The following is a 21,608-nucleotide window of genomic DNA, read 5'->3' on the forward strand; positions in this document are numbered from 1 at the left end:
AGGAGACGGTAAGACTTAAATTCTACCTTTGTGTATACCATCAGTCCAATCTGAATCAGCCCCGACACGTGCTTGTGAATTAAGCAGCCTGTCATTCCAGGAACATATGTGAGACACAGCCTCAATAGCCACACGAAGACATGAAAGTTTTATAATACCATTAAAAAATTTATTTTTCTCTTGATGACCAACAGAGTGGTGGCAGGCAGCCACGGTTGCTGGCAGGAGATCTTGCCATAGCAGGAGATATGTCAATCCTAATCCTGATTCTAAACCAATGTTTAAAATAGTTCAATACCCCTTTTTCGGGGGAGGGGATTAGCTTTGATTGTACCATGCTTGCATTCATATGCCACAAGGAAACAAAATTAGTTTAAAACTTGGATTCCTTTAACAAGCTCCACATGGGGGGAAAGCAGCATGGATCGCAAGCCTGGCAACTTTCTTCATAGTCAGGCTTAATGCTGAGTCAGTGTAATGTGTGAATGAAGATAATGATGCAATGACTCCCAGCCAAACATGTGATTTGCCTGGATATCATGTCTAAGATGATGTGAGGGGACAATTCTGTTAATGAATTGGACTTGCACGTGTAATTCAGTGTAGTATAATGGTTAGAGCGTTGGACTAGGATCTTGGATACTCATACTGCTAAAAAGCAAACTAGGTGACCTTGGACCAGTCATATTCTCTCTAGTTTGCCTCACGTGGTTATTGTAAGAGTACAACAGATATGGGGAAACTAAGGTGCACTGACTGTTTTGGAGAAAGCTGGGATTAAAATGCACTCAATAAATAAATAAAGTCATCAGTGAAGATGAACGATAAACATGCACACACAAACTCTGTTTATTAGTTGTTCTGCAAAGCTTAACCATAACAACTACAGTATTTATTCATCTACAGTTATCTATTTATTACATTTATCGACAGCTGTTACAGTTAATCTGCAAACAGATTCCTCTACTATGACCTGAATACCACAAGAAGCAGACAACTGGTCAAGATAAGAGAGGAGGCAAAGGAATTCCTTCCTAGTTGCTGACTTATCCCTAACAAGGAAAGAGAATCTAAAAACAGGAACACAGACTTTCTCGTATCCTAAAAAGACTGTCTTTTTTTGTATCTTCCTGAATTTTGTCCTGGATATCTGGAAGTTGTCAAACAGCAGATGCCAGGGAAAAATCTAAAAGGCCACTCACAGTCTGAATTAAATATAAACAGTTCGAATGGGTGTGTGTGTGTGTGTGTGTGTCTTATTGTTTAGATATAAGGACACTAACAGCAGCACTTTATGTACAGTGGAGCCTGACCACAACAGCAATGTTTTCAAAGAAAGGATGTGCAGTGGATAGGTGGGGGGTTGCCCTATTGACCCCTGTATTGGCAATAGCTTCAAATAATGGGTGGGAATAATTTTCCTCCCACTATGTCATCTTGTAAGCCTTAATTGGAGTCTCTGATCCTGCTACAGAAATGAAAGGGCCAGGCTGAGAGTTTGGTTTTCCTCCTTACCACCATCTTGGCATGAAAACTGTTTTTTAAGATAGGGCTTACTAGTGAGAGCCAGGAGTGGAGTGTCAGCCTTCAGCCCCACCAATTTTTTTAGTCATGCACCCATACAACTAACACAGTCTGGGCTTTTCAGTAATCTAGTTACAAAACGTATTTCTCCCCATTTAAATGAAAAGGACATCCGGAGTTAACTGCATCCGAGAAGATGCACAGCTTCATAGGGTGCTACTGCTTAATGGAGGCGAGCCTTTGCAAAACAGAGAAGTGACTGCTTCTGCCAGAAGGGCCATAATCAATTTAAAACAAGAGTGAAAGCTAAAGGCAAGCATTAAGGCTAAGTCCTCACAGCTGCTGCCTTTATTCAAGACAGACACAGGCAGAATCATAAGAAGGGTATTTTAAAAGAGAGAAACATTTCATGCTGGGATATCCTGAACAGGAAGCTAGCCATAGGATTGCCAAATTCTACACTATTCTACACAATAAGTTATTTCACTTCATGTCATGAAAGGCTTCTCAACTTGTCATTTCCATTTATTAAATCTTAATTAAGGGGACAGTTGTTTCCTGTCCAGTTAGTATGAGGGTTGCTAGCTAGGAGAATTGGTGGGGTCAGAGCATTTGGGGGGCAGAGATGAGAAAACAGTATTGTTTTATGCTATTCCTTCATACCTGCCCTTGTTTTGCTGCTATATCGTTAGCCGTGAGACCTTCAGTGCTGTCAAAGAGAGGACCTGCAGATGAACTCCATAAGGCCAAAATACATGGAAGGATATGGAAGAGTTCCATGAATGGAACTTGCAACATGAGATTAAGTGTCCAGGGGAAGGGGCAGGATCTTGATTACAACCACAGAATTAGGAAAGGGAAATGTAATCTCCCCTGCATCATTTCCACAATTAGCCCCTCCTTAGGGGAAAAAGGCAGGCAAACTGTTGTATTTGTCTTCTCCCACCATCAGAAATTAGAACAGCCTGAAGAGCCCATTTTGAACTAGAGAAATAGTCCAGGGAATGGGGGAGAAGTTTATGTCCCTCTTGATCCTGATCAGGACACCAGGCTAAATTTTAGGTGAGAAAGTCATGCTTTGCAGAAATCCTATCAGTCATGCAAGGGCTTCGTGGGATCCAGCCCCAAGCTTATACTACTGCAAATGTAGATCACATTTCAAGTGAAAATAACACCTTAATAACATTCCTACTCCAGACATTACAAAAAAATAAAGCTAACCAGCTGCTGCCACTACTTAGCACTGAAGCAACTCTTATCAGATCCTTTTTTCTAGTTCAGCCTCTATTTCCACCAACATAAATATTTAAATACGGTACTCCTAGAAGTAGCAGTAACAGAAGTTTTAAATGCACAAGGGAATGATCTAGTAAGTTCTGCTGTAGCTGAATGGGTCTTGCCTTGTAAATCCCTTGGATGAGAGACCACCTGGGAACAACTATATACAAACTCCACTGAGTTATTTAGAGAATTAACAGGGAATAAATAAATAACATGTCTGTTCCTTTCACAAATATTGAAATCAGTTGCCCTCTGTAGATGTGCAATGACTAAGGATTTTCCTGTGATAAAAGCAGCAACTACAGTGACAAAAACAAGTATTTTTCAGTTGTAGTAGTTAACAGCAGGTGGATTCTAATCTGGAGAACCAGGTATGTTTTCCCCACTCCTTCACCTGAGTGACAGAGGCTTATCTGGTGAACCAGATGTGTTTTTGCACTCCTACATTCCTGCTAGGTGACCTTGGGCTAGTCACAGTTTTCTCAGAATTCACTCAGCCCCACCTACCTCACAAGGTGTCTGTTGTGGGGAGAGGAAGGGAAAGGTGTTTCTAAGCCCATTTAAGTCCTCTTAGGCCCCTTCCACACATTCAGAATAATGCACTTTCAGTCCACTTTCACAATTGTTTGCAAGTGGATTTTGCTATTCCACACAGCTTCAAAGTGCATTGAAAGTGAATTGAAAGTGCATTATTCTGCATGTGCGGAAGGGGCCTTATAGGAGAGAAAGGTGGGGTATAAATCCAAACTCTTCTTCTTCTTAAATGATTGTATAGCATAAGTGCCATTCTTAAATGTGCATCAGGAAAGGTGGACATTTAATTATCTTTCTTAGGTTACTTTTTTTAAAAAAATGGTGGAACTTCTGTTTTTTGGGTGTCTGAAAATTCAACAGATAACATCCTACTTTAGAAAGATACAGCTATTGACTGGCAAGTTGTAAGACTGCTGTGAAAAGCAGAGAAGCCCTTCCAGACCAAAATATAGCAGCTCTTTTTGCTTTCTTTATGGCTTGCCCTGATAGCTGGACAATTTTGCAGTACACCTTTGGGAAGGATTTTGCAATAAATTAGAGAGAAGGCAAGATAATGAAGTTGTCAGTGTCGTTTGTCACATACCTTGGCAACATGGAGAAAACAATTTAATGCCTGAACCGTATGTTTGGCCACTTCCACATGGGGATTTCTCCCTGCATGGAAAGCATAAAACCCTCAGATCAAAGAGGGAACATTCACATTATAGTGTCATGTTCATTCCAAGCACAATTCTTGGCATTTTTGGGGCTTTCCCCTTTAATCTGGAGAAAAACAAAAACTGATAAAAGAGAAGCATAAATATCCAAATTAATTTCCGGACTGTGGCCAGTTCCATCCAGCACGGTCATCATGTGGCTGGTGCTTTTGAACAAGCTCAACAAGGAAGGAATGGCATTTGGGGGTGGGGGCCAGTGGCAAGATCAAATGAGAAGGGCTGGAGGGATGCAGTTCCTGTCTGCTCCTGCTCTACTTGCTGAGTCCTGAAGCAACCTTCTGTTTGGAAGATGGAAATTTTGAGCCATGAAAAACAATTAGAAGTTATAGTCTAATTGTTTCATATCAACTTGCAAGTACTGTTGATATTGCTATTTAAATCAACTTGGCAATGGCCGTTTCTGCACGGCCAGGAGGCGCCCCCACGCCGGCAGGAGTTCTACTGGCGTGGGAGAATGCTACGCACGCCGCGTGCGAGCAGGCGAAGGCGGAGGCCGGCTGAGCGGCAGGCGGCTCTGCACGGGCAGCCTCTCGCCCTCGCCCCACTCAGGGTGTCATCGTCGCTTGCGGGGCGTAGCAGCCCCACCCACGCTGCCCTCCGACCCCTGGAGGTCGGAGGACAGTGTGGGCGGGGCTGCGACGCCCCGCAGGCGACGAGGAGGACACCGTGAGTGGGGCGGAGACGGGAGACAGTGTCTTCCCGGCGGCGCGGTGCCGCAGGGAAGACGCTCCCTCCCCAACAACAACCCTTTAAAGGGTTGTTGTTTGGGGCAGCTTGACGCCGCCCTGGGGGGAGGGAAGAAGAGTCAGGTTGCAGCAGCGGCGCCTGTGCGAACGGCGGCCTGGGGGCGCCTTTTTTGGCGCCCCCAGGCCATCATAAATGGGCCGTGCAGAAACGGCCAATGTGTTTTAACATGTTGCATTAGGACCTGGGGGAACCAGCCAGGCTTAAATGCCTGCTTGCCATAAAACTTACCAGCTCATTATGGCGCATCTGAATAAGTGACCTCTGAGGCATGAAAGCTCATGCTGAATTAAATACTTTTAGGCTTTCTGATGCCACTGGACTTCTACTTTATTTGCTACAACAGCTGCCCCTCTGGGACAATCTCTTGTCTCTCAACCTATCTGACCTCACAAGGTTTTTTGCAGGATAAAATGAGAGGAGGGAAGATTGAGACAAACCCCCACCCAATATGTTAAAAATAAGAACAGTAAATCTGTTTTCAAATAATTGATGAATGGAAAATGCTGTCAAGCTGTAGCTGACTTATAGTGATCCGCTAGGGTTTTCAAGTAAAGAGCTGTTCAGAGATGGGTTGCCATTTCCTGCCTCTGCGTAGCAACCCTGGACTTCCTTGGTGATCTACCATCCAAATATTAACCAGGACCAACTTTGTTTAATTTCTGGATTTGATGAGATTGGGCTAGCCTGGGTCATTAAGGGCAGGGCTTTCAAATCATTAGTCTACATAAAATATTTTTTGTCAGTTAACTTTGCATTGTATCTAAAAGCCAGAATTTGCACAGCAAAATGACAGAAATTGTAAAAATTCCTTAGGGCTCCAGAAAGCTATGATGTTTTTAATCCATTTCCACTATCTACAATCTATGAAACTATGATTACAAATGTCTTGTAATCATAGGCAAAGAGGTATTCTCATTCTGCTAACAAGGGACACTTTATTACTGAAAATAAATTTGGTATCCCAGAACAACTTCAACATTTTTCAGAGCATTGATTTTCACAACATGCCATCTCTGAGATGTCTACAGTTTTATACAGTTTATGTCCTACGAGGCATCCCCATCATCCCTCTTGTACACCTTTCAATGTGTTACATACATTTCACATCGCTAACAGCTCTTGATGCCAATTAACACACAGCCTTTCTTTTAACGTTTAGACTTTTCCAATCGTTTGTCCTTCCTGCTGGTTTCTCTCCATCTCTTCATCTGTTATCCTCCAGGATGATCTCACTCATTTGAGGTATGAATGGAGAAATCTTCCGGAGTGTGTCTCTGAATACAAAGTAGCTGTTCTTTCAGAGGATAAGACTTCCTTCCAAGGGGGAGGGGATGTTTAGCCTCTATCCAAACTTGTCTTACTCTTAAACTTCTCACCAACTCTGCCAAATGAGGATTTTTGTATAACCCATAACAAATTTCAAAACAAACAAACTTTCCCGTTATGGCACAATTATAAGCTTACTTACAGGCGCTTCATCCTGCCCTTCCAGAGACTGAAAGCCAACGTCTCTGAGCAGAAGAGGCTGCTTTCTGCAGCATTCAGACAATTGGTTCCATTATAGCCATCAGGAGGCTGAGTTAAAGGGTGGCCTTGCAAAAACATAAACAGCTTGTCAGCACAACTGAAGAGGCGGGACTGCCAGGGGACAGCAGCAGCCAATGATCAGCCTCTTTAGCGGCTGTTTGGTTAAGATATTGTGTTTCATTCTTAAGAAGAGGAGAGTGGGGGAGTGAGAAGAGGCTGCACTTTCACAGAGGAAGCAGGGGGGGAGAAATGAATGCTTAGAGCGGAGAGATGTAAAAATCAGTCAGTCACTGCAGGAAAAGCACAATTTTGCTGTGCGTATGAAATGAAACCACAGGAGAAATCATGTAATACTCAACCTGGACTTGGTTGTGTGTTAAAAATAAAAGGCAGGTGTTTGCAGTCAAACTATAGGTCATGCTCTCTTTTGAGGAGGATCAGTTGCTCTCTCAACATCCTTCGTTCCAAGCCCAAAGATGTGAATAATTTGTTTCCACGTGGGGTCAAAATATTTCCCCTGAAGGAAGTAAGAATGCAACTTTATTGCTGATAGGGCTTATACATTATTAACGAGCCAGTGTGGTGCAGTGGTTAGAGCGTAGGACTAGCTTCCGGAAGCTCCAGGCTCGAATTCCTACCCCAGAGTTGGCCAACCTATGGTGCTCCAGATGTTCATGGACTACAATTCCCATCAGCCCCTGCCAGCATGGCCAATTGACTGATGGGAATTGTAGTCCATGAACATCTGGAGCACCATAGGTTGGCCACCCGTGCCCTACCCTGACACAGAAACTTGCTGAGAGACTTTGGCCCAGTCACATACTCTCAACCTCATCTACCTCGCAGGGCTGTTGTGAGGATAAAGTGAAGGAGAATCATAACGTAAGCAACTTTGGGTTGCTAATCAGGATAAAACTGGGATATAAATGAAGCAAATAATAGTAAAATAACAAATTCTGAGAGGACTGATTGCCACAGTATACAGATGCTGTATTTTTGCCATGTTGATTCTAAAAGCTACACTGTTGTTAACATTGAGGCGGAGACAACAGCTGTATTTCTATTTTTATGATAAATTTCTAGAAGACAAACATTGTCCTAGGAAGGCATGTGATAGATAAAATTTGTCAATTTCACTGAAGGCGAAGGTGCTTTCAGGACAACCTTGCCCATGTTTCTGCCATGCTTTTCTCCAGCTCCTGCTGCCCCATGGGAGAATCTTCAGACAGACTGTGTATCTGGGTTGTTGTGTGGTTTCCGGGCTGTATGGCCATGTTCTAGTAGCATTTTCTCCTGACGTTTCGCCTGCATCTGTGGCTGGCATCTTCAGAGGATCATCTTCATGAAACCACACAACACCCCAGGGATTCAGGTCGTGAAAGCCTTCAGCAATAGACTGTGTAGATTTAATCTTAGCCAGCTACAGAAGGGCAGCAAAACATCAGGATAAGGGAATCTTGTCAGGATGGAATGGGTGTCTGGACAGTTGCCCAGCAGCTAGCATCATGCCTGTGCTTTGAAACTAACATGCATCCATGACTTAACTTGAATTTTTTTTGGGAACATAAACCGGTAATCTATTGCCTTTGACTTATAAAGGGATTATGGCATTAGTCTAAATGAAAGTATAATTTTGTGGCTGAGGCATGGATGTGAGAACCATTTGATTAAAAGTCCATACAGTCATGCTGCATGTTGATGATTTGCTACATACTTCAGGAAGCACATTTACATGAGAGCAATGGTACCTACTTCTAAGTAAACATGCCATCTGTCTTCATATAAAAGTATTGCTGTGCTTCCTAACTCACTGTACAGCTGCATTATAATGCACTAAAAATGTGCTGTTCAAATGCAAGACAATGCAATTTGTAGGAACACAAAAAAGTTGGTTTTTCAAAACTTGCTATCAAGGTCCTCCTATGACATTGTTTGTTTTCAGGTTCATCCCCCCCCCCCCTCACAAATGAAATATCTGGTGGAGAATCTGGGAGGATTCCAAGTTTAGAGAACTGGAAACATATGGTTCTTTCTCTGTAGCTTAATCAAAACAGGGAATTTAAAAAACTACCTTCTATCTATGCTAAGTGCTGCATACGGATGTATTTATTCTTCCTAATCTAATCATGCATACCATAAAGTTTAAATCACCAGGCAGAGTAGAAAATTCACAACCAATCCAAAACCACTGATGATTTAGGATGTAATCTTACATATGCGTAGTTCAGAAGAAGCTTGTTCCTTTGAAATGTTTTGGGTGAAAGAACTGGCTGGCAGCAGGTATTCAGAAGATAAATAGTACAAAGGGGGTGCTTAGGTTTTCCTTGGGCCATTATATTGTTGTTTATTTGGACCAATTAGTGTTCAAAATGCAGAATGCAAGCTTTCGTTTTACACAAGAGGAATTACTGAGAAAAAGAATCTTCAACTAAAAAATACACCTCTCGTTCGTACTATGGCCAAGAGTAAGATGTCTTCGGTGATCTCTGTGCTGCTGGCTGCTTAGCTTGGACCTGAAGGGCTGCAATAGCAGAAGAGTTAGTCTCTTCCTCCTTCTGCCATGATGAGGCCCTAGGCAGGTTCAGACTGGTAAAGAGTGGCCATCTCCCAGAAATTCCTGGAGATGTGGGAATAGAGCTGGGGAAGCCAGGTTCTTAAGCAGAGTATAATGCCATACAGTCCACTCTCCAAAGCAACCCTTTTCTCCTGGGAACTAGTATCTGCCATCTGGAGAGAAGTTGTAGTTCCAGGAAACCTCCAGGCTCCACCTTGAGGTTGGCAAACCAAGCATTGGTAGTGTGGGAGAAGGCAAATGGAAAACCTACAACCGTTGCTGTGGCACTGGCCAGACCTTAGTCAAGCAGATCTTACTTCTCCTGGTTGCCAGTGGCCCTCAAGGCCAGAAGGCCACCAACCCAAAACTCTCTGAGCTGAAGCAAGTCTATCCTATTTGCTTTGTGGGACACAACTACACAAATGTTTGATGGACTTTTTACCCTGTTCTTATAGTATGCAGAGTGCTTTGCAAAGCTTTCTTTCACATTGTTCCCTGAGTAAGTTCACTTAATGGCATTTTAGAGAGGTAAGGCATACAAAGGTCTTTCCCACAAAGCTTGAAAAAGTCCCCACGGTGGTTTATAAAAACATTACTACAGACATTGCACTAGTGGATGCAGACCTTTTCCCACGTTGCCATTTTCCCATCAGCTACCTGTGTGACCTCCAAACAGGCAATGCCACAGGTTAGGGAAACCTTGAATCCAAGAAGGCAGATGGGTCACTATAGCAAGATGGAGAATCAGGCAATATCACTTCTCCTCTTAAAACAGATAAGCAACATCAATTAAAATCTACTATAGCCATAAAATTCCCTAATAAAACTGTATAAAATGAATCTCATATTGTTATTTTGAACATGCTTGTCAAATCAATGGGCTTCGCTCATTTCTGTAACAAAGCATGCCTACCAATCTCCCCTTATGTAAAACGTGTGGTTGTAGATAGCTATGGAGATCCATATAAAAATTCAAAAGCAAAAATTGTATAATAGTTTTTATTAGTACCAACTAAAACATCACAAAATTTGTGCAAATTCTCCTGAACTCTTCATCAGGTTAGATATTAAAAATTAAACATTGAGGCAAAATATTTTCCCCAGGATATAGTGGAATGGCCTGGAGCTTCTTGTCTGGTTATCTCTTAGTGGGGTATATCTTTTTCAATTCTATATGCCCTTTTATTTTATGAGGGTATCTAAAGCTGTCAAATAAAATGTTATGTTGTAATAAAAATGGCTATTTTGCATTGAAGATGAAGAAAATAGGGCAAGGAGTTTTACAAGGATTTTATGTTGCAATTTTAAAAGTTTATGTGAAAGTAAAATTAATGACATTTATTGAACTTTTTGAACAAAATCTTTTAACAATATTTTTCAAAACAAAACACTACAGTGTCTTATAATTTCCTGTCATGTACATAATCAACTATAACTACTGTTTTTATATGCCAGACAACAAAAAATAATTATTAAATTATCTGTACCATTAAGGGATGTATAAAGATCAGATAAGCAACTCTGTTGGGGTAAGATTCCCTTCCTCCCCCAAACACAAGTGTATCGGGGAATCCAGACTAATTCTGGAATCTAGTCCAGAAAGTCCCACAAGGTTCCCTTTTAGAATTGTTCTCCTTTACACTGAAAGCTAGATGCTCACTTTTATTTGGTGATAATTTAAGCACAGTGCTTTGGATTCTGGGAAGAAATTAGAGCAAGGAATGCAGATTTTGATGCCCCTCCCCCTAGCAGATGTTGGTTTTTGGGGTCATTGGGATCTGCATGGGCTAACTTTCTATCATAGAATGGAGACAAGAAGCCCAAGAGCAGATTAAAAAAAAACTTTTCGAAGGGGCTCTCAGGTATCAGAAAGGCACATCCCCACTTCTCTTTGGTTTCAAATATGAGCTGGGTATAAGTGTACACACACACACACTCAAACAAACGCAAACACACAATATGTGTTTCTTTGTACACATTAGTGATGTGCTATGGGCCAGGGAATACATTTGGTATGTGATAGGCTATAACTGAAAGTTGCACTCTGTCTGTGAGGGGGTGTTCCACTTGATAATGGTTACAACTTTGTCGGAAAACATACAGTGTCTACGGAAAAACAGTGAACATGCTGAGTGGAAAAAAAGAGACTCCACTGTCTACTTCTTTGTGAAACAGCCAGTGCTTGGCTGGTGACCAGCAATTGTTAACCACTATAATCAAATCTTTCAGCACGTATTTTGCAAAATGTCATCTGGAGTTTCTGGTACCATTCACATGTCATTTGTTTGTTATTTGTTATCAATTCCTCCTCAGTTGAAACTCCACCACTGCAGTGTTTGTTATTCAGAAATCAAGATCTCCAGAAAATACTTGCCTGTATATTTTCCACATAGAGAAAACAAAGACAGTACCAATCTGCCGATATACTCCTCCCAAACTCCAATCCAGTACAATGTTCTCCTTATCACAATCTTTTCCTTCCTAAAATATTGTTTGGACCACAAAAAGTTTGGACCACAAAATTTAAAAAGTTTTGCGAGATACCCTGTATAAGGACAGTGTTACTACAGCCTCTTCTGTCATCCCTTCCCTCACCTATATGCATTCTCAGTGCTCTAAAAATTAAACTTGTGAGATTAAAGGAAATTCCATACTAGAACAGAACCCATTTTCCCTCTGGCACAGAGCATGAGAAGCCTCATGTATTCTGCATGTCCTGTAGATGCTCCTGCTCTGCAGCCATCCAATCTGCTGTCTGCTGAAGTTGTGTCCTGTAGAGCAGGATGTGGATTAGGGGGGGAGGGGCAGGATACATCCTCTTCACCCTTGACAATCCTTGTCAACAGCAAAATTAGTAATTGCTTAACAGAAACCCTATTGCTTTCATTCACTCAAAAAAGGCCTCTAATTCCCTTAAGAACCTGCATGTTGTGGTGGTGAAAGCACTGGGCCACATCTGAACATCTTGTGCCTTGAAAAACAAGTGAACGAAGACTTGACAGCAAAAAAAAATCCCTTTAAAAAAATCTCAGCTGATTTTTCACATGACTTTAGAAAATTCTGCACACATGTATATGTAAAAAAAGAAAAGAAAAGGTGTTGGAAGTGAAGGACTTTGTGCTGTCTCTTAACCTCAGATTTCAGGGGGAACTTGATTATATAGTCAGCGAGATAGAGGGGTCAAGTCACTGGACATCTTTTCTCTACTGCTCTGACACTATCCCTTTGATGTGTAGATTGCTACTTTTCAGACCCAGTTTGGCAGCCTACCTGAAGTTCCTTCATACGGTTAGTTAGTATGCATGTACACCTTATTTTAAAGCTCTGAGACCTGCACACTAAGCATATGTAGCTGTTTAGGATACAACCCAGTTTCAATTATATGCCAAGCCCACACAAAGGTCCTTTCCGCACAGCCTAAATCAGATATCCTGGGGATGCTAAAAAAGGCATCCTGGAAAGGCGCTACACACAGCTTTCTTCCTCAAGACATCTTTTTTGGAGAATGCTTCAAAGTGCACCCCCCACCCCCAAGCCACCTGCAAGACATCTCCTACCTAACTGTGTGGAATTCAGAGCTAAGGGGGTGTCTAATTTTTCCCACCTGACCGTTATGCTGTCTGGTCAGTTTCAACCTCAGTTTGCACCTGACATATTATTAACAGATAACAGGTTTCTCCCTGCTGCCATTTGCTGAAGGTTGCCTCAGGATGTTTTCTCTGCAGATTTTGATCCTGGGGGCCTTTATTATTGTGTGCTAGTGTACTCCCATTATCCCTTAATAAAACTGTTAAACTTTATTTGCTCTCCTGTAGAGTTTCTTGCAAAAGCTTTGTAAAACACAGGCAAACAAGATCTCAAGCTTGCCTGACCTTTTGCTAAGCCAAGAGTCTGCTCTTGCTAATTCCCCACTCTAAAAGGAAGAGATTCCCACCACTTCGGGTAACTCTACATTTGTAGAGAGAGGGAGACAGATTCCTTCTCAGTTTATTAAGATGGATTGAGGTGCTCAAAAAGTCTACTTGTGAAATTCACTATAACAACATGCAACATTAGCTTCTAACCTGAGATATCTTTTAAAACAAACTTATGGAGGCTAGCTCCATTTATGACTATCTGCAATGATGACTCAACAGAAGCTCCATGTTCAGGGTCATGACTACCAGTGTTGGTGGGAAGCAACAAAGACGCTTCTATGCCCTGCCAGGGCATCTGGTTAGCTATTGTGGGGAACAAGATGAACTAGATAAACCATTTATCTGATTTGGCTCTTTTTCGTTCATGACTGGGAACTGTTCTTCTGGGGGATTGGGATTGAATGCAGTAAAATAGAATATTTTTCCTCAAAAAAATCAGACAGAACTCTTCTTTAAACATAGGTTACTGCTTCCTGAGAAAAAAGCAGAAATGTGCAAGGAGCAAACTAAGGCTGGGGTTCTTCTAAAGCTCCATACAAAATTGCTGAGAAAAACCCAAGAATGTTAAAATTTTCAAATAAGGAATCCAATTTGGTAATCTGGCATCACTGACACTACTTTACTTGGGACATGTATCCAAGAGGTCTTCCCATTTTAACAGGCAGCTTGAATGGTTGCCAAATTTGCACAAAATATAAAATATATCCAAAAGATATCCAGGTGTGATTCCACAAAAACGGCTGTGCAAAAATTAGCTTTTTTAAAAAAAAGCATGCTAAAAGTTTCCTTAGCTCAATTTCTTGTGTATCCACGGGTTTAAAGAAGAGCCAGTGAACATGATGAACACAGACCATTATTTATTTTCTGTGCCCAGAGCTCCAAGGTCAGCATAAACTGAATTGCCACCAGCATCTCAGTAATTACATTGTAAATAATTGCTTCTTTTTTCATCAATAATTATTGATTCCTAAGTACTGTATTTCATGGCTGATGAGGCGAAGGCAGTAGTGCATTACAATTAGCCTTACGCACAAAAGCCATGTCACATGCCTCATTCCACTGCTTTATAATTGCCCTTCAATCAATTTGAATTTTAATAATAGAGAGAAATAATTATATTTCTATACAATATCAAACTGCAATGATAATTTGTAGATTATAGAAAAGTTTGGAGAGGTTTACTGGCCATTTCACTGGACAAACAAATAGAAAGTAGTTGGAAATTTAAGATGGCAAATCTGCTTCAGATCAAGTGATAATCTGTTCACATTGGTAGATTTTTGCTTGCTGAATTGCATCAAATTATATTCATGGGGTACATCATGAACAGGTTAATCTTAGTCCATGATGGGTACTGATTGATTTCATTCTTCAACCAGGTTTAAGCCTGATTGCTCAAGTTTTTGCTTACTACTGCCTGAGCATTAATTGCTGTACTCTTTGTCTGTACCTGGTGTCATAAATCCATGAGCTCCTGTGTTTTTTCAGTGTTGTCAAGCACATGACTTACCCCAAAGAATTAACAACATGATTCAAGCCAGTAAAGGGCCCTTTTGACTTCTCTTTCATGGTATTTCCTACTAGACTTTGTATCTATATTAGCATTAAGAGCATTAAGGCAACATTTGTGGCACATACATTTCATCAGGCCTCACATGACTTCGGACAAGTGACTCCAACAAGGTATGGGGGTCCAGGTATGGAGAGGCATCCATGGAGGCCTCTGCCATGCCCTCCTCAGAACAATATGGCTAGAAACATATCAGCAAAAGTGAGTTTAAGGGAAAATGTCTGTTTTGTCTATGCATGATCTATAAGGAATCTATGGGCCACAGCTGAAAAAGCTCCATTGCACAGGATTAACCCTAAATGTACTTTTGGCACCCTTGGTGAGTTTGCCCTCTCCCACAGTGAAGCATGATAACAAGTTGCCACTCCTCTACTTCAGCAGGAAGCTGTTGCCCACTCTGTTTGCAACCTTGCCTGCCCTGCAGCAAGTCACTATGATGATGAGTGAGCAAAGGAAGCACTGAAGTGTCTGCCTTCCTCCCCCCCCCAACTTCCCATAGGCACGTCAAGTCAGCCTTCCTCACCCCTTCCACCTTCCTCACCCCCTCCTTACTGGTACCACAGTATAGCACTGCACTCTCCCCTTCCTTATCAGAGACAAGGCATGGCAGCACCCACTTTCCTTGCACCCCATCATTAGGTCCTTACAAAGATTCATCAAGCATGGAAGAAGGTGAACAAAATAATATGTAATGATTAACTGTGTTTCTGTAGCAGTTTGAGGTGCAATGAAAGAAGAATTGTCTCTTTAAAGGGGGTAAGTAGTACAAAAATGTATATCCTAGAGTTTAGCTGGGGCAACTTCTGGGACCACATCACTCCAATCCTGTTTAATCTACATTGGTTGCCAATGTGTTTCTGAATTGAAGCAGGCCACCCTGAAAAACCTCAATAATGCTTGCACTGTTCACACTGGACACCTTCACACTTCGATTGCATTTTAAATTTACCTCCCCCCAATCACTGCAAATTGAAGACAAAATAACAAAGAAAACACTGGAATGCAAGTATTTTACTAGAAAAGCAGAATTTAGACAGCTCTTGGCAAGATACCCTATAGGGGATCACCTATCAACAATGTTGGAAGGACACCAGAGGATGCCAAATCCGCACTGCCACCCAGAAAGATAGAAATGCTACTCTTTTTCTCTAAAGATGAATCAAGGGTAGAATACCTTGGGGTACCAGGGCCTCAGCATTGGCCCTAGACATAGCCCTGGTCTGAATAGCAATTTATCAGTATAAGTATGGGAACAGCTGTGCCATGGGAGGAAAAGCCCTCTCCTTTAGTAGGGGGTTCAGAATATGAAAAAGAGCAAGTATATTTCATAGTTTTTTAGAAAAGAATTGTGAAATAGTGAGCAGAATAATTAAGGAAAATTAAAACCTTGATCCAGCAATTATTAGTCTCACTGAAAAAAATGAAATGGGTCATGCAGTGCCACGATGCATATTGACTCAGTTCCACTGCATTTAGTGGGGTGTCCAGATACATGTACAGAGGTCTGCAGTCACTGTCACAATTATTTAAAGCATCTGAAGGTCCACCTTCACACATGCTAGTCCAGGAGTGGAGCAGGGGGGAACTGTGCCTGGTGCATGCCTGCGTCCTGTGCCCCTGCCATGCCCCCGCACGCCCCTACCCTGAAACGCCCTTGCCACACCCTCACACTGGTGCACGCCCGGTCCATCGCTCCCCCCCCCCTTTTGGCGCTATGTCCCGCTGTGCCCACAGATCCTGACTGACCAACTATGATCATAAAATGCACATGGATTCTTTTAGTAATATGTCGTGCGAGCTGGCCTTAGCCAAAATCAGATTGGCTGGGACCTATGGAAGGGCTTTTTAAGCAATTGTCCCTAACTCAGGAACTCCCTCACATCCAAACATAGAACACACTGGCTTTCTATTAATGTTATATGGGAACGCTGTAGGATTTTCAAGGCAAGAGACTTTTAGAGGTGGTTTGCAGCTCTGATTCCTGAAAGTTCATACTGTGCCATAATTTTTGTTAGTTTTTAAGGTGCTACTGCACTCTTGCTCTATGCTCTTTTCTACAACAGATAACAGAGTATATTGGCATTTGCCTACTGTTGAGTAACCACACCCAATCCATGTTCATTTAAAATTATAGGCCAAATTTCCAGGTTGAGAGGAGATTGCTTGAAAAGCAACATTCTGTTTTTTCATATTAACTACTGGCTAATCACACAAATACGACAAATATTAATTATAATGTAAAGCATAACTAAAGACAGTGCATCTTTTACTGCACACACAAATTTGGAATCTGTAATGTAGGACCCAAGAAAGGAAGATCCCATATAGTGTTTTGAAATGTCTCAATTTTAAGCCATCTTCCAAAACTTTATGCAGGAACACTCAAACCTCAATCTAACATAATTACAAAACTTCCCTTCTGAATTACCACCACAATACTTGAGTATTTAATCTTGTATAATTCTGGATTAGATGTCTAAACTTCCTCCTCTACTACACTTAATGCTGAAAGGCATCATCATTTTATCAATTTTGTGATGTCTCACCAGTTAAAATTGTGCCAAATCATCCTGGGGGAAATCAAATCCTCACCAACTATCACCATATACCACCATTTTCATAGAAGATCAAATAGGGTGTGGCTGCATCATGAGAGAGCAGGCAATGCAGAATCCCCTCCCCAACACACATCACTGCAGAGTCTGCAGCATTTCTTTATAGTAAACCCAGCAATGCATTTGTTATTTTGATTTTGGTAGAACTCAGGCTCAGTTCTGACAAGCTGCGGATAAGTGCTATTTTCTTACACATGAATTCCCACCTCCATTCTCAAATAGTGATAACCATTATTTGCTACGATGTCTGAAAAACAGCAATCAAGCCATGATTTGGAAGTTTGCAGTAACCATAGATGCCCAATTCAGCCATTACAGCAGAAAATGGTAACTGCAGTCTGGAAAAGGAGAAGAGAATCTGCACATGAATCGAGGTAGAAAGCACTGCACACACCCCTTGGCACATGCCTGATAATCCCAACTGTGGTTTAGAATACAGTCTGAAGTGACGGCCTCTTCCCTTCAAGCTCCCCTTCCTTTAATAAGCATGGGAAAGAGCTGCAGTGATACAATTACTACACAGATCAGAGGTAGTGACTGAACCCACAGTAAATAACACATCCTGTAAACCAAACAAACAGGACATGACAACTCAGACAAAACTACAAATGGCAGGCACTTCTCATGTAATTACCAGATATGAGAATTGACACGACCAGTGGCACCAATTGTCTCCCATTAGCAAGTTTTTTTTTCACATTTAATAAGATTTTGCAAGCTGTCCATGGAAAACTCACCCCACTACTGTAGCCTTAATGCAGAAGACTGCAAATACCAAATTATCATCAGGTACAGACTTTATAAATAGATTAGGGGAGGTGAATAATCTTTGTGGCTAAGCAGTACTGAGAGAAACTTGCAAGTCCACTATTTCATGAGGACAATTATCCTTCATTTACACTCCTGCCAGGTGGATATTAAACACTGGGAAAGGCTTGATAAAAAGCAGAGATTGCTCACCATTTTGTGGTCATGGTTCTCCTCACCCCTTCTGATCAGGGTTTAAAGCATCTCTTGTGACTGCTTGCTTCAGGTTTTTCCAACCAGATGCTGCAAAATTCCTCAGTCACAATTCTGGCACTATATTTGAAGCTAGCAATTCCACATCAACAGAAAAAACCTCTCTTTGTTTTAAGAAATAAATAGTTTCACTTTGGCTGTAACCATTTTTTTTTTTTAAAAACAACCCTTTCTAAATAGCTGGAGGCTGATTTCTCCTGGTGAATCAGCAACCTCGAATCACTTCGAAACACAACTACATGTTCCATCAGGCGACCCAAACCTGTTTCTTTTAATTGCTTTCACTGACAGTCAGTTCGACATTACAAATTAACAGTTCTTCTCGAATAGGTCGTTGGCTTTCATCTCACTCTTTCAACAAGAAACACTAAAGTTTAAGAAATAAACACCCAGCCTTAATTGGTAATCTGAAAATGGCAAACAAGCCAGGAATACTCACATCTGCAATTGTTCGTGATATTTGCACTCTGATCCAGCGATTAGTGATTACAAAGGACAGAAAGAGCCTTTTGAACCTCCTTTCAAGCCGGGAAGCAGTGAAAGGAGGCTGTGCGCTGAAAACGACTCAGGATTTTCTATGGATGCTCTCAGCTCCGCTTCTTTCCCATGTGCATGCCCAGCTGCCAGATTTAATAACCACGTCAGGCTTCCCCCCCATAAAGAGGAAATGGGGTGACAGGAGAAGATGAAATAGCCAGCATGTTAATCTGCAGTTCTGCCAGCACTAAGCCTTCAATGGATGCCACAGACTATCCCCCTTGAACTGGAAAATAAACCAGTGCTGTTTTGTTCCAATGAAAGGGTTATGCTAATATGATCTTGCAAGCATTGTTTAACATGCTGGATGAAAGGCGAAAATCAGACATGAACACAGACATGCCTATCTGAGGAAGTGAGCTTTGAATCATGGAAGCTTACAGTGTAGAACATTTTGTGGGTCTGGCCTCAGATTTTCTTCTACCATCAGGGCTAACCAACTGAAATGGATGTGCCTATGCTGCTGGCTTTGTATTTCATAACAAATAAATATAAAGGTTTTGTGGACACATCTTTTTTTAAAGTCTAGATTTATATTGAGTCCCTACATCCTCTGCCCCCATTTCAGAATTTTCCTTTGCAGAATATTTAGCTAAAGGAAGTAGTAGAAGTGTTCTTATTTACCAGTCCAATGCTCCCATGAAAAGTGATTCTTAAAAGGCTGCACCTTTGAAGTAGAAGGGAGTGGCTTCAGCTTTTTCTGTGTGAGTGGCATTTCCAAGCCACAAGCAAGAAAACAACCTCCATAGGTCCAAGAGCCCAAGGGTTTTAGGTTACAGGATACAGGTAATCCAGTCGTCTTGCAAAAAGGAACAAATATGAATGGAGGCAATACACAATCCCCTATGTGTGCTGCAGATATCTTGTGATTCCTTTTATTGCTTTTCACTTCCTTTTCCTCTAAGGCACCTGTCTCAGCAGGGAGCTGTTACTGTGGAAACTGCAGAGAGCTAGTTTTCCCCTCAGAGGGACAGTTACCATGGAGACCTTACATAATGTATATGGCCCAGATTATGAGTCTTCTCTGAAAATGATGTGACATTTACATTCTAATGGTGTTACCACCCCCTTCCCCCCTAAAACTGGCCATGTTGTTCTGGCAAACAGAATGAAGAAAAGCAATTTTAGCATTTAAACATTGGCTGAAAAGCTGTTGCATTAGCAGAACTAATAACAGGTTCAATCTAATGGGCATCATCATAGAATTTCCAAGCACTCTGTTTTGAAAATGACTGCCAAACAGTTTGGAGACACCTACCAGATCACTTAATGTCTGTGGAGTTATATATCTATATTCCCTGTACTTCTGAAAAGGAAATAAAATGAAGAAACCTCATTTGGTTTAATATGCCCTTGTAAAACTAGTCTTTAAATACTGATAACTTAAAAAATGAAATGATACACCTCTGTGGACAGAATAGTTAGTAAAGACTGTTGGGAAGATCTAAGGCTAATTCATATAAGAAGAGTCCCCTCCCCTTCCCAAACCCTGCCTTCCCCAGGCACGCCCCCCCGCCAGATATCCAGAAATTTTCCAACCCAGATTTGGCAACTATAATTCCTATATATATAAAACCAATTAGATTATCTATAATTTAGTGACAAGTGAACAGCCAGAAGTAGATGGGGGGCAGGCACCTTCCTTGGCCTTGTCCCCTCCCCCAGTCTTCTCCTGGCCACTTGCCTCTCTGTCCTCCACCTCCACCTTGCCCCACGTTAAAGATAATTAAAGCAGTCTTCAGGTGGTGGGGGGAGAAAAATGTTATTCATGTCCCACCCCCAGGAGCCAAGCCAAGACCTTTTAATTTACCCCTGCCCCCAACTCCACTACCCCAGGAAGGGCTGTGGAGGCCACACTGGAGCAGCAGAGTCTGTATGGGAGCGGGGCACAATTTTAGTGCTTGCCTGAGGGACCATTTTAGGTAACTGCACCCCTGAGCATCGGAGCCTAACAGCTTGACACACAAAGGTTTTCTTCACTTCCATCTCTCAACACATATAAGGAGCATTTATCCTGTATCAGAGTGAAGGAGATAAGATTTTGAGAGAGCAATTTGATTAGGTATCAGTATCAGCCATGTGGAAAATATTCTTGACGATAGACAACTTGGTTGACTGATAGACAATTTGGGTCACAGACCAGGATCATTTACTTTTGAAGTAATCACAAGTAGGTCAAATTCTAGCACAACATGACTGAGATGGAAAGTGTAACTTTCTGAAAGGTGTTCAATGACCTATGTAGTAATACCTTGATGCTCTCTCGTTTTCTGATCAAGAAAGTGTTGGATAAAAAAATCACCATAATTTGTGTCCTTCAAGACTGGATAAATAGAAATTGGAAAGAGGCGGATGACATTTTTAGTCATAAAAATGACCCCAACACTAGATAGAAATCTGGCAGGGATGTAAGAATGTCCAGTAAAATATGATACAGTGGATGTGTCATAATATTATGTAGTAATGCCTTAATATTCTGTTTCTCTATGGTCAGGAATGCATTGGTTAAAAAATATCACCATAACTTGTGTCCTTTGAGACTGCTTAAGTAAAAGATTACAAAGAGGTAGATAACATTTTCAGTCATACAAATGATATCCATACAAGATATAAATTTGGCAGAGATGACTATCCAGCAAAATATGGAATAATAAATATTATTACAGTTTTACAATTGAACTAATTGGTATATACCACCCTTCAATTCTCTGCATATAAGAACTTATTGAAATATTTGCAGGGGTACCTTTTTGTAATTCTTTGTAATTCAACAATATATTTATGGCAATATTGAGAGTATGCCATTAGGCATATCCTGCTACTTTTCCTTGCAGCTGTTGTCATTTTTATCAACTTTTATTTTATATAACCACCAACCTGCATCAAATTAACCTATATAATTATCACCGGTTTTTGGTCCTAGAAACCTAGATATTTAAAAAAAGAAAAATGTGATTCCTAAAGGGGGTTAAAACAGCTGAACTGCCACTCAGACACTGAAACTCTGACAGATTTCCAGTGTAACATGAACTTCAAAGGCATAAGACTCAAAGGCAGAAATGGGAA

The 21,608-nt window shown here is 41.3% G+C and overlaps 1 protein-coding gene across 5 annotated transcripts in view; it reads right to left on the minus strand.

The window, feature by feature from the left end:
- Positions 1–21,608, minus strand: part of TRIM2 (tripartite motif containing 2) — a 76,648-nt gene that overhangs the window by 48,711 nt on the left and 6,329 nt on the right. For 2 of the 5 annotated variants that reach the window (XM_048508968.1, XM_048508976.1), the window contains exon 1: positions 6,271–6,392. The exons of 1 other annotated variant lie outside the window; for it this stretch is intronic. The gene's annotated coding sequence lies outside the window, so the exon portion shown is untranslated. Of the gene's footprint in view, positions 1–6,270; positions 6,393–17,945; positions 18,047–18,444; positions 18,708–21,608 lie in introns of those variants that run through there. 2 more of the 5 variants (XM_048508969.1, XM_048508972.1) reach the window with 2 other exon arrangements.

This window comes from Sphaerodactylus townsendi, linkage group LG10, assembly GCF_021028975.2.
Source record: "Sphaerodactylus townsendi isolate TG3544 linkage group LG10, MPM_Stown_v2.3, whole genome shotgun sequence".
Taxonomy (NCBI): Eukaryota; Metazoa; Chordata; class Lepidosauria; order Squamata; family Sphaerodactylidae; genus Sphaerodactylus; species Sphaerodactylus townsendi.